We start from the raw sequence: 12,382 nt of genomic DNA, 5'->3' as shown, positions 1-12,382 counted from the left end.
CGGCTGATTCTGCAGAGCATGCGCTATTTCGTGCGTCAGGCGCAACGACATCTTCTATTTACAATTGAATTGATATCGTATATATTTGTGCGTGCGCGATTAGGTTAGCGACCGCTTGTAGTAAACAACTATGTCTACCTTCTGAAAATAATAATGAGCATAATAATGTTAATAAGAGTATGATTATTTATGTGTTGTTTTGCTACAGATCTGTAATTCGTATTCTGATAATAACAACACCGTAAAGTCAAACTTTATATATTTTTTTTTATTACCAAAAAATGCTAATGCTTGTAAAAATAAACTATGTAAATACTTTTACATACTTTAACGTTATATAAATTACCTGCGTATGTATAATACAAAATGATTTCTAATTTTTTAATGCATGATCAATACGATTATAAAATGTATATATTTAAACATGGCCGTATCTACGAGGAAGGTCAGGTAAATACTGGTTCTAAAATTATTATATATATTTTTATTTGTCTTAATGTTATTTGGTTCAAATAAATATTTTTATTATTATTAATAAAACTTACTACGCTTCCGAAAAAAGATAGTTGTTTAAAACAAAAAATAATTATATAAATAAAGCTTAATTATTACCTTGTATGACTTCCAAAAATATGCACGTTAATAATTATAATAATTGCAATCTTAAAATTTTTTAATGATGCCTTTTAATCGCAAAAAATATCATTTTGCTTCAAATTTTATAATTAAACCGTGTTATTATGTTTTATCTACAAAACAATAATAAATGTTATGATTTTAATAATCAAGTGTAAATAATATTACAATTCTAAATTTCATTGTACCCATACAAATTTAAATGTTAAACAATTTTACCAAATGCTTTATATTTATAATAAAAGTTGTAATGTTTAAAATTAATATAAAACATTTGTAATTTTAAAAAACTGTCATGCAAATATTTTTCATGATTAAAATAAATAAATAAATAAAATTTCCTTGCAATAAATTTGGAAACTAAATAGTTAAATTTATGGGACCCAACCAATTTCGTCTGTATTAATATTAAACGAATAGTATTTTCAACAATACTATTTAATTACAGTTTTTACTGGAGTGTCTCTAAAAATGTAAGATATTTAAAAAAAAATTAAAAATATGTCATAGACTAGTATATTTTTATCACTCTGTTTACTGGACACTTCAGAAGTTTAAACTTAGCTAACAAATGCAAAAAATAACAAATATAATATAATAAAATATTTGCTTTGCCCGAATTAATTTTTTTTTTTATTTAAACATTTATAACTATAATTACAGTAGATCGTTACTCATACATCAGTGAATACATAAAACCAATAAATTTTATAATTTTATATACTCTGAGTATAATTTTATCAATATTTTTAAAAAAGATAAGTATTAAACAAAAATGTTGCTTGAGCCCTTTTGCCTCGAAATCATTAATATTAGCATTTTTAGATTTAGAAAAAGTGATGAGCGGGTTAGTTTTTAGAAGCATTTAAGTCCGGACCTTAGTTAAACGTAGCTATTTAAAGATTTAATTTTATTATATAAATAATTCATCATGGAGATATTATAAATGTTATTTACCTAATATTTACACTTAAATAATTATTTAATTTTTATTAATATAATTATCAGAAATGGTGGTGTATGACCTTGCTCTTTTTATTGGTAGGAAAGTACACTTTCTCACCTATAAATATTTTGTAGTTTAATCGTTTATTTTCAATCACTGCAGTCTATTGTTTTAGTTTTAAATTTTAATTTATCAACAATTATTTTGATTAGATTTATTTTGTACGAATGATATTTTTAAGCTATTAAAATATGTGCGTTAATGATGATGGTTTTAAATATAAATTAGTAGATCTGCATAAAATATCAAATTTGGTTATAATCAAAAAAAAATATAATTGTGTACATGATGTATTTGTTTTTCAATGTAGCAATTTTGCTCCGAATCTGAATAAACCACAAAACTTTTATTTTAAAGATGAGGCTGATGAGGCCAAGCTTGGACGTTTGGAGTAAAATAAAACTTAGCTCTTCAATTATCAGTTATTTAATGTTCAGTTTTCGCGTAGGCTTATAAGTCGATCAGTAAAAAAACAAATTTGGAAGGATAGCTTGTCTTTAATATTTAATTAATATAGATAATATAAGACTTTACTTGCTAAGAATATAAACATTTTTATAATAAAATGTAAAAATGTATTATTTTCTTATACAAAATACTTACTTGTTATAGATTGTGGAAGTTTTTAAGAATAATTAAGATTTTGACACTGAAAAATAAATATTTTTGTTGGTAAATAGATTATGCATCAAAATAGTTTTTATTTGTAATTTGTAACTGAAATAAAATATTTCATAAATAAATTTTATTATACGTCGTGCATTTTTTGAATTCGTATATTAATTGTTTTTCGTGAGTACAATGGTTATAGAGATTTTACCGTCATGATTTTCTCAATTTGTAATGTTAGTTATCAGAATTGAATTTATGTACTCAATGATTATCTACTGAGTAACTATTGTGTTAAATGAGTGCAATAAACCTGTAGGGTTTCGTTGATATTTGTTGTGAAACGACCAATAATTCAATTATGGAATATATTATTGGGAGAAAACTTTTTTCTTTTTTTGAGTATGCACAACAATTCCTGATCGTAATGACCTTATACGGTTGCCCTCAATGTTACAGACTCTATGTATTTCGCAACATTGTCGCGAATAACAAGATTCGATAACGCCCAATTATTTGTTTTTCATTTTCATAACTTTATAATGTTTAAGCAACAAAGGACTGTTTACATTCTATACAAATCACTAATATAGCTAAGAAAGATCAATCGAATTAATATCGTTGTGCACCGCGTCTTTGTTAAAAAAATTTATCATCAATGAAATCAATCTTTGAAAATAAAAAAAAGTGTATAAAATTTATTGGTATGTTTAACGTTATACTCTCATGTATTTTTTTGCAGATGTGGAAAACATTAAAATATTTGTATTTATACTAAGAAAATTTTCAAACTCTTGCTAAAATGGATTTGTAGAATATTGATTAAGTTAAGTTAAAAATAAAACTAATATAAAGTTTTATGTCAAGAAAAAATAACTTACTAATATGTTGAGTTTTTTTAATTTGTGAACTAAATTTTTAAGAGAAATAATAGTAAATTTAATTCTCAAAAAAACATTGAGAATTAAATTTCATAATCGTAAGTTACTCGTCAGTAATTTAATGAAATTAAATACTTGTCTTTTCTTATTTTTATAACAGTGTATAGTACAAGCACCTTTTGATGTTTTATTACAAGCAATTCTCTGAGTAATACAATAGCAAAATGATATCTAAGATGCAACAAATTTAATAGAATTTTATAGATTAATTTATAGGCCTAGAGTGATTTAAAACATTTTTAGTATCTAACAGAAAATTAAACGATTCTGAGCACGTTAGTACCTCCTTCACGTACTACTGGTGAGAAACGTCAACAATCGAAATTGGTCAGTACTTTACTTTCACCCGAAATAGTTTTAACAATAGTTATACTATACAATCGATAAATCTAAATGGTAAACTAGCAAACAGCTAATCAACTAAGAAAGCAGCATCAACAACGATGAACAGTGTGACATTATATAATTTGAAATAATAATTATTTTATTCAAATTGTTATTTAAGGCAGGTATATCAGTAACATCATTTGATTGTTGTCAAATACGAAAACTATTTGATTAAAATTTATTTACAGGTAAATAATTTGAATCCAAAAAGGCACAATATTTGATAGTTTAACTTTTAACCAGGTTCGTACTAAAGGGGGGAGACAAGGAGCTCATGAAAAATATTACTAGCTTGTCATAATTAGTCACATGTAGTTTTTCTTTTTTTTTTGTTCATCACATATTTATGGTAGCCATATTTTTCATTAAGGTTTCGTCCCAGTATATGGAAATACAAATTTCTTAATCCGACCCTGAAATCAACGTTTATTTTCTAATTTATATAAAAAGTTTGACAAAACAGTAAAATGCTCTATATAATGGTATTCAAATTTTTTCGTTAAAATCTCCCATAAAAGACATCATTTTCAGAAATGAAAAACAAATTTTATTTGTAAATTTTGTCAATTTATTTATTAGACGTTTGAATAATAAAAATTAGAACAGTTTAACATCCTTGAAACCACAACCGCACGTTCTACAACACTTCTCTATTGATTACACGACACTTTTCTCTATGAAGTTTATCAAACCATAGATCTTCAGGAAAAATATTTAATATATTTCCAATGTGTCATTTAATCATCTTTTTTGTTTTCATTATGATTACAATAGGAAGTTGTGGTTATTTTCATTTCGAAAATTTGAATTTCCTCTATAACAACAGTAATGTGTCCAATCATGAATTGGCTCAACCACAACATCTCATTTAATAAACAATAGATAACATTTAAGGAATCGTGTAAGAAACTTGTTAATACTACTGTAAGTACCTATTTTTTAACATTTAGTGGATGCTGGTTGTTGAAAAATATATATGTAAAAAAATGAAGTCCTTGACCGATTTTTGTCAGATTATCGAACATATATGTAAAATAACAATAATAATAATGTCAAACGCAATTTCACGTTATTTTAACACTAACAAGTTTAATGTTATAGAATAATAGTATATTTAAGCTGGAAAATATTTGATTAGAGTTTTACGAGTTCAATGTTTTGGTATTCCAATTAGCTACGAATGACCGCAAAGAAATATTAATTTGTTGATTTTTTTGTGCGCGTATTGTTTTTGTATACTTCTACATAAATACACGTGAAAAGTATTAACGTTTTATTTAAATATAATACTTTTTTTATACACGATAATATTCAATACAAACAGTATAAAATATATGTTTTATAAAGTTAATATTTCCACTGACAGCTATATTGTTTTTGTTGAGATTATAGTGTTCTTTTTTTAGTTTTTATATAAAATACAACTTAGCTAAGAGTGCAGCAATCATAATGCCATAATATGCATAACCACGAGCATAATTATTAAGGTTATAATAAATGGGTAAATAAAATTTGCCTTAAGTGAAACGAAAAACCATTTATAATTGAATAACATATTTTATAAAATTATGATTGAAGACGGATAAATACATTAATCTAAATTTAACTGAAAATTACTATACATCAATTATATATGTTTAAAATAATTTACATTATTAAATGGTATACCTGTTTTATTGATAAAATAAGTTTTTTACATTTCAAAAATGTCAACTTTTATAGAATGCCAATGAAATATTAAATTTATTTATGCTCTCCAAGAAAATTGCCTAAACTGACATCAGCTTTTTAGAGAATAGTCATAAAAATGGTTCATTTTTTTAAATCTATTATTATTTTAGAATGTTAGCGAATTATTATTAATTTGCTGATGATACTTTGCTAGTTAAATGTGACTCTTGATATTAAATATTCAATTAAATACAGTTTGATATTAAGAACACATTCGAATAATGATTATTAGATAACAATCTTTTTTTAAACATTTTTTATTTTACCGCACTTTCTTATCAATGATAATATTTAGTTTAAAGACCACATCATAATTTATTAGAGAAGTTGCATAAAATTGAAGTCATATTCATGTAAAAATAAACTTAAAATATAAAATTTTACTAAGTATGAATAGAATTCTAAAATAGAATATTTATATTGTTTTATTAATATTAACATTGAATATAAAATATTTATTCTATAAAATTTATTTTAAAATTTTATCTTGAAATAATTAAAAATTTCGCTTGTAGTTTAACTACAATTTATCGTAGTTGGCTTAAAACAACTGTTTTTGAAAAATTAGTACTATAAAATAAGGTTGAATACTATACCACTAAAAATTAAAAACGCATGAAATTGAAAATTAATATTAAAATAATATTTTTATTCTGTATAGTGATATTTAATTTACACCAATTTCAATTAATTATTTGGTAAATGGAAGAAATAATATTTATGTTTTTTTATTCTAGATATAAATTTTTAAATAATTTAATAAAAAAATAAAAATCATTAGATTTTAAAGTTTTTGAAATAGCTTTCATTAAAAGTTCATTAAGTAAATTATAGTATTGAGCTTTATATTTCTTCAACTGAAATTTTTTTTTGCCAAAGTTATTTCTAAACATTTGGGTTTTCGTAGTAAGGTATGAATTATACCCACGAAAATAATTATTTTTATTTTTTTATAGGGTTGTAAGACATTTTTACTTACGCATCCTCCTTTTCCAATCAAATATTCTAAGGACGCTCTCTTTAGTAAACGTTATTGTATCCCTTGGTTTATTTTAGATCTTATTAATAAAAAGAAAAGATTCGTGACTGATTTATCCTATCAATTGTTATTATTTTATAATTGACAATTATTTCAACAATATTCATTTCAATCAAAAATTATGTAAAATCACGATTTACTGTTTAATCTACTTATATTAATAGTAAAACCTTGAAGATTATTAATACTACGAAATAATTTGATTATCTAAATAAATTACTTTTGAATCTCGAATGAAATGTACTGTTGTACATTAATTACTTTAAAAGTTACCTATATTTAGTCCTTGTATTAGTTTGTCTGTAAAAAGTATTGGTTTAATAGAAAATGTACTTATTCGGTTTTAAATATTCAGAGCGAGGTTTTTGTCGCTACCATATTACAACTAACAAATCTTTTAAAATAATAAATTTTATCATGTTAAGACATGTATTTTTATGTATAAAAATGTAATACTAGAAATTAAAACATTATACATAAAAGTAAACATTTGATAGGGATCGAGGAATATGAGTATATATAAATAAGAACAATTAAGAAAAATTTTTTTTTATAAAAAAAATTCACTGTACATTAAGGTTCTAATAATTTTCTCCGACATTTTCTAACATTCGTAGTTCAATATCTATTTAAAATTGTTATAAGCTAATGAACTTATTTATCAATAATATTAGGCATAGCTCTATATTATAATATATTGTCTTGTTATTCTATTAATTAGACGACGACAAAATAACCTAAAAAAATTTTATGTTACAAATTTATCTTATTGTTATTTTCGCAAAAGAGTAAGTCAAGAAATCCATGCAAAAAAGTCTTCTTAATCATCTTAGCTCAAACCCTAAGCATTTGTACTGTGCTTGAAAATGCTAAATAAGTATATGAAAATGTACACATAGAAAGTATTGTAAAATTATGATTTAATTTTTCTAAAATTAGGAATTAAAATTTGTATGACTTTAGTAGATTATAACGAGATAAAAAGAACTAACATTAATTGTTAATTATAGATTACTTTTACCGTTGTGAAATCTCCCTGGTATCCAAATATAAACCATGCTGTCGTTAATATTGATTGATTATGGTATTCCAAAGGATGGAATTGAACATAACAAAATAATATCAATACTTTTGCATTAAAAACAGTAGAAGTGAAAATCTCACTAAAATGTATTAAAACTTTTAATTTTGTTCATAATTCAACAACAACCATATTAACTAATCGCCAGAGCAACCAAAGCGTCTTGTGACCAAAATTAACTAATTTAATTCACAGAAAACAAATTTTATCTTTTCCTAATGATCCCAAAAAACGACTAAATTATCAGTTTATTTTTTAATAAACTTAAGTTTCAAATTGTAGCAGTATATCTATGTTATAAACTAAATTACATTTTTCTTGTAATCGTGTAAACCTCAAGGCAAAATTAAGAAGTTATATAATTCTGCACTTCTTTCTAGTTTGTACTATTGATTTATGATTACTCAATGTAAAGATATGTTGTGTAGCCAAACTATTATAAAATTATGAAGCTTAAGTTATAGTAATACACTTACGGATATATTACTGTTTTTTGGTTTTAAATATTTGACATTAATATAAGTTGTTATGATCAAACTTTTTACGTAACTCATATAATATATTTAGATTACAAAACTTGTCTGTAAATACTTTTTTTTAAATAGATTAAATAGTTGTAATAGCTCTATTATTTTTATTTTTAAGTAAAAATGTATAAAAAAAACGATTGTGCTGCATACGCGAAGAAAAATAACATGCAACAAAGTTTTTTATATAGTATCTATGCATTATAAATTATTTTATTTAAGGTTGGTGCAGATAATAAGACCTAGCTCTTATCAATCTTTGTATAAGTTCTAGCTAGGCATAATACAAGGCTTTATGCAAGTTAGACCTTATGACCCGCACATATCTTACATATTTTATAAATGTAATACACTCACTATTTAATGTACTCACTAAATTATAAAACAGTGGTATTATTCTTTGTTTAAATTCAAAATATGAATTATAACTATATTTTTATTATTCAAACAAAAAATTTAATTATTATCCACTATAAAAAAAAAAAATACCTGTGTCAATGAAGACAAGTAGTTAATAGCAGTATAATAAGTTTAATTATAATATCAGTGATATGACAAATGACAACTACTTAATTTTGCGGAAGGAAGATAAACTCTAATTTCGTAAGTAAAGCAATACATCAAGACCTTGAAAAATCCAAGGATCGCGATTATAATTTTCTATGTTAAGTAGCAAGGTTATAATAAAAATTTTAGCGTGTATGTCACATTAATATGATTTTCTTTATTAGGATCTATGTGAAGAAAACTCTCGAATATTTTCTGTGCTTTTTAAGATGTACTAACGCGCATAAACTTTTAGAGAATAACTTTGTTTATTTTTAATTTTTTATAATTACTTGCAGATACAGTTTTCTGGCCTTCTTATACTAGTAATGCTGAGACATCCCAAGACTATCAGCACCACAACCGGTCAGGAGGACGGTAAAAAAAAAACGACATTTTATTCAGGTCGTGGCTACTAGGTATAAAGTGAAAGTGGTCTTAACCGTCCCACGGGCCTGTTTAATAACAATAATGACGTAAAAATATATAACACTGTAGACGAACTCGCTCATAAATGTAAATTATTAATTACTTTATATATCCGTATTATTTCTATTATTTGCAAAAAGGCTACACAATTTTATATCATTATCTCTAGCGTTTTATTGGTTTTTTCATCCGCCAGCGATTTGTTTCAAAATTACCCCCTACGTAATCTCTTCATTATTTAGCACATTTTTGTTTGATAAATCTTGAAATCATTGAAATAATAATACTTTTTTTACAATTATTCGAGGCAATAGTGTCAGCAGTCAGTTTGAAAAATGTGTTATTAAAAATAAACCAGATTAGGTATTTAAGTATAAAGCAACGCACTTATGGATAATAAAGTCAAATTTTGTCTATAGAAATAATTATTTCAATATAATGATCATCGATGGTGGTAATCCATAGATAATAAAATATTATTTGGATGTTTTCATTCATTTTCAAGTATTTAATAAATAAATACTTGAATAAAAAAACTCTTATTTAATAAATAGTTACTATTTATCTAGTTAAATTTCAAATTATAATAAAGCGTATATTGCAAAATAACTTTATTTTGAGATTTTATTTATTTTATAAATTTATCGAAAATTTGGTTTGTTAGGTTATTGTTGAGACTACTGGTGTGCTTGAAACTAACGGACTTGGTAAGCAGTCATTACTTATCATTAATATTATAGCATTTAAACAAATAATGTATATTTACTATTTTATACTAAATGATAATATTATAAAATTTGGACATGGAAATTTGCTATTATGGATTAATTTTTTTAAATTAAATATAATTTAAAGTTACAATGAATTAATTTGTAGTTTTATTAATATGTGATTAATGGTGATTCAAGAATATATTTTGATGAGGATTTGTTGATAATATATTTTTTAAATGTTAGAAGTAGCAATTACTTTAGCTTTAAAAATCATACTATTTATTATACTGTAACACATAAAATATTGATGATTTAACCTTGACATTTACATTGAATTTAATTATACAATACATACGAACAAAAAGTATGTAATAAGTAAGTTAAAATGCATTGATAAAAATCATATAGTTAAGTATCTAGTTCATAAAATTCAATATTTAGTAATTTATCTTCATTATTTTCTAACCATTTAGTAATAGACAATACTTTATAGATGAACAACTGTTCATTAATAGTATTTTACTTTGATTTTATTTGATTATATTTCAAATAATTTACACTGACATTAATTTATATGGTGACTGAGGGACTTCTAAGTAAATGACAAAGTAATAAAAAATTTAAAAAAATGTTGTTTAATGAATTTGGTACAAGTGCAAAAATTAGCATTGTAGTTTACTAATATATTCTGATGATTCATTCAGATTATCGGTTACTGGCATTCAACTGTAAACTTAAACTAAATTTTCCTTTTAAATAATAAAAATTGAGTTTTATATTCGATTGGTTATCAATTAATATTTTAACAATTATCTCCACATAGTTATAGGCGATTATGAGTTAATATGATGAATAGTAATAGTTCCAGGAAAAAAAAGAAAGGTGTTTTTAGGAAAGTTTAATTGCATTGCAATGGTTAAAAAAATATAATTGAGTGCTATGGCCACGATACAATAAATTTATATGAGTGTGTAATGATTGTCAATGTTTGCTTAAATTGAAGTACAAACATTGGCGATGTCTTAATTTTCAAGTGTAATTAATACCTGTTAAAAGTTCGATGTACAATCATTAACTATATAAATTTCTAATAATTAAAGAGTTTTTCTATGTGGTATTATTAAGAAAAAAAAAATTAATTTTGTTAATAACTTGATCTGATGTGTAGGTCAATAGACACGGCCATTTATTTTAGTCAATACTATTACAATTACCTTGTCTAGTATTATTAGGATAAATAATGTAGAAGTAATAATATTGTAGGTTTAAATGATTAATCGAAATAATAGTTTCATTTGAATTGTCGTAAATTATCTAATGGGTGCAATTGTTTCATACCACTAAAATTACCTTATTATTCTTAATAGATAAATTTCATGTATTAACGTTCATAATAAATAGCGTAATTATATATAGAAAAATAATAGATTACACATATTTTATCTATAACAATGACCGTGCTATATGGTTTACTAAGCGAAAAAGATGGGCATGGAAATAGTAACTTCTGATTACATATGTATAAATACATTTTTATATACGTTTATGTTAATTTTTTTTTTGGTTCATGAAGTGCCAAGGACATCTCCGTTTCGAATACCTATTTCAGTTGTCTTGTTTGTGGGGTTTCTCCCTTATGAATATTACGTAATTTCAGATTTATGTAATAAATTAGCCAAATAACATTAACCACTTGATATATTTATAAAATTACTGAACCTAGTGTGATTTAGTACGTTGAACATTATGGCAATTTTATGAGTAAAGCTAAATTTATTAATGAATTCATAAGAAGAAACGACAATTAGTAGTTTAAAAAATGTAAAAATTTAAAGGCATGTCTGTGTTTGTAGCATAAAGAGACTTCTTTATACTACAAAAACGGTTTAATAATTAATTGGATGTGTAGACCACTCTACATAACGTTTTTCGTAATATCTTTTGTCTGGAAGCAGCAAAAAATAAAGAATGGAAAGAGTAGGCAAAACTCAGTATTGATTATTATAAAAAGAGTTTCTTTAATTTTTCAAGAAATTGTGTGAAATATTTATTGTTCTTACTAAAATTATTAAATTAAAACTATAAATCTATGATGTAAGAATATTATTATTATTATATTAGTTAAAGTAAGTTGTAAAATAAATAAAGTACCTAAGTAGTAAAAATTATTCCAAAAAGGAATGAAATGTTTTTACTGTCCAAAGAAAATATCAAAAACAGTTTCAAATATGTACTAACGAGATAGTACTGCGCATTTTTTTTTACTATTCAGTTTCTTACACACGGATGAATGCGCACATTAGGCGCTCCTTAACTTTTTCTAGTTCACTCTTTTTAGTTCATCTAAATTGTCCAGAACATATTTTTTGTTATGGTGATAATAATACATAACACATACTCAATGTATTGTGCATTTAATGACATCGTTATGACCATACTCATTGAAAAAACCTAAGCCTTTTTTAATAGTCATATGTTATAATTGCTATTAATATGATCTCAAAATGTTAGACAATAATTAAAATAATAGGATGATAGGTATATTAGCTAATTAAAAATACTTCGCTATGGCGGATAACAGATATATAAAGTCTAGTATGGTTAAATAAAACTAGTATACATTTATCATTAAAAACTATAAACTAAAATAAAATTTATCAATAATAATACCAAATAAAAATAAAAAAAATTTATATTTATATTAATTTTGTTTTTAGTCTTTACAATGAAATTAGTA

This window comes from Daktulosphaira vitifoliae, unplaced genomic scaffold, assembly GCF_025091365.1.
Source record: "Daktulosphaira vitifoliae isolate Bord-2020 unplaced genomic scaffold, ASM2509136v1 Scaffold_5, whole genome shotgun sequence".
NCBI lineage: Eukaryota > Metazoa > Arthropoda > Insecta > Hemiptera > Phylloxeridae > Daktulosphaira > Daktulosphaira vitifoliae.
Note: the sequence above shows the minus strand (reverse complement) of the source record.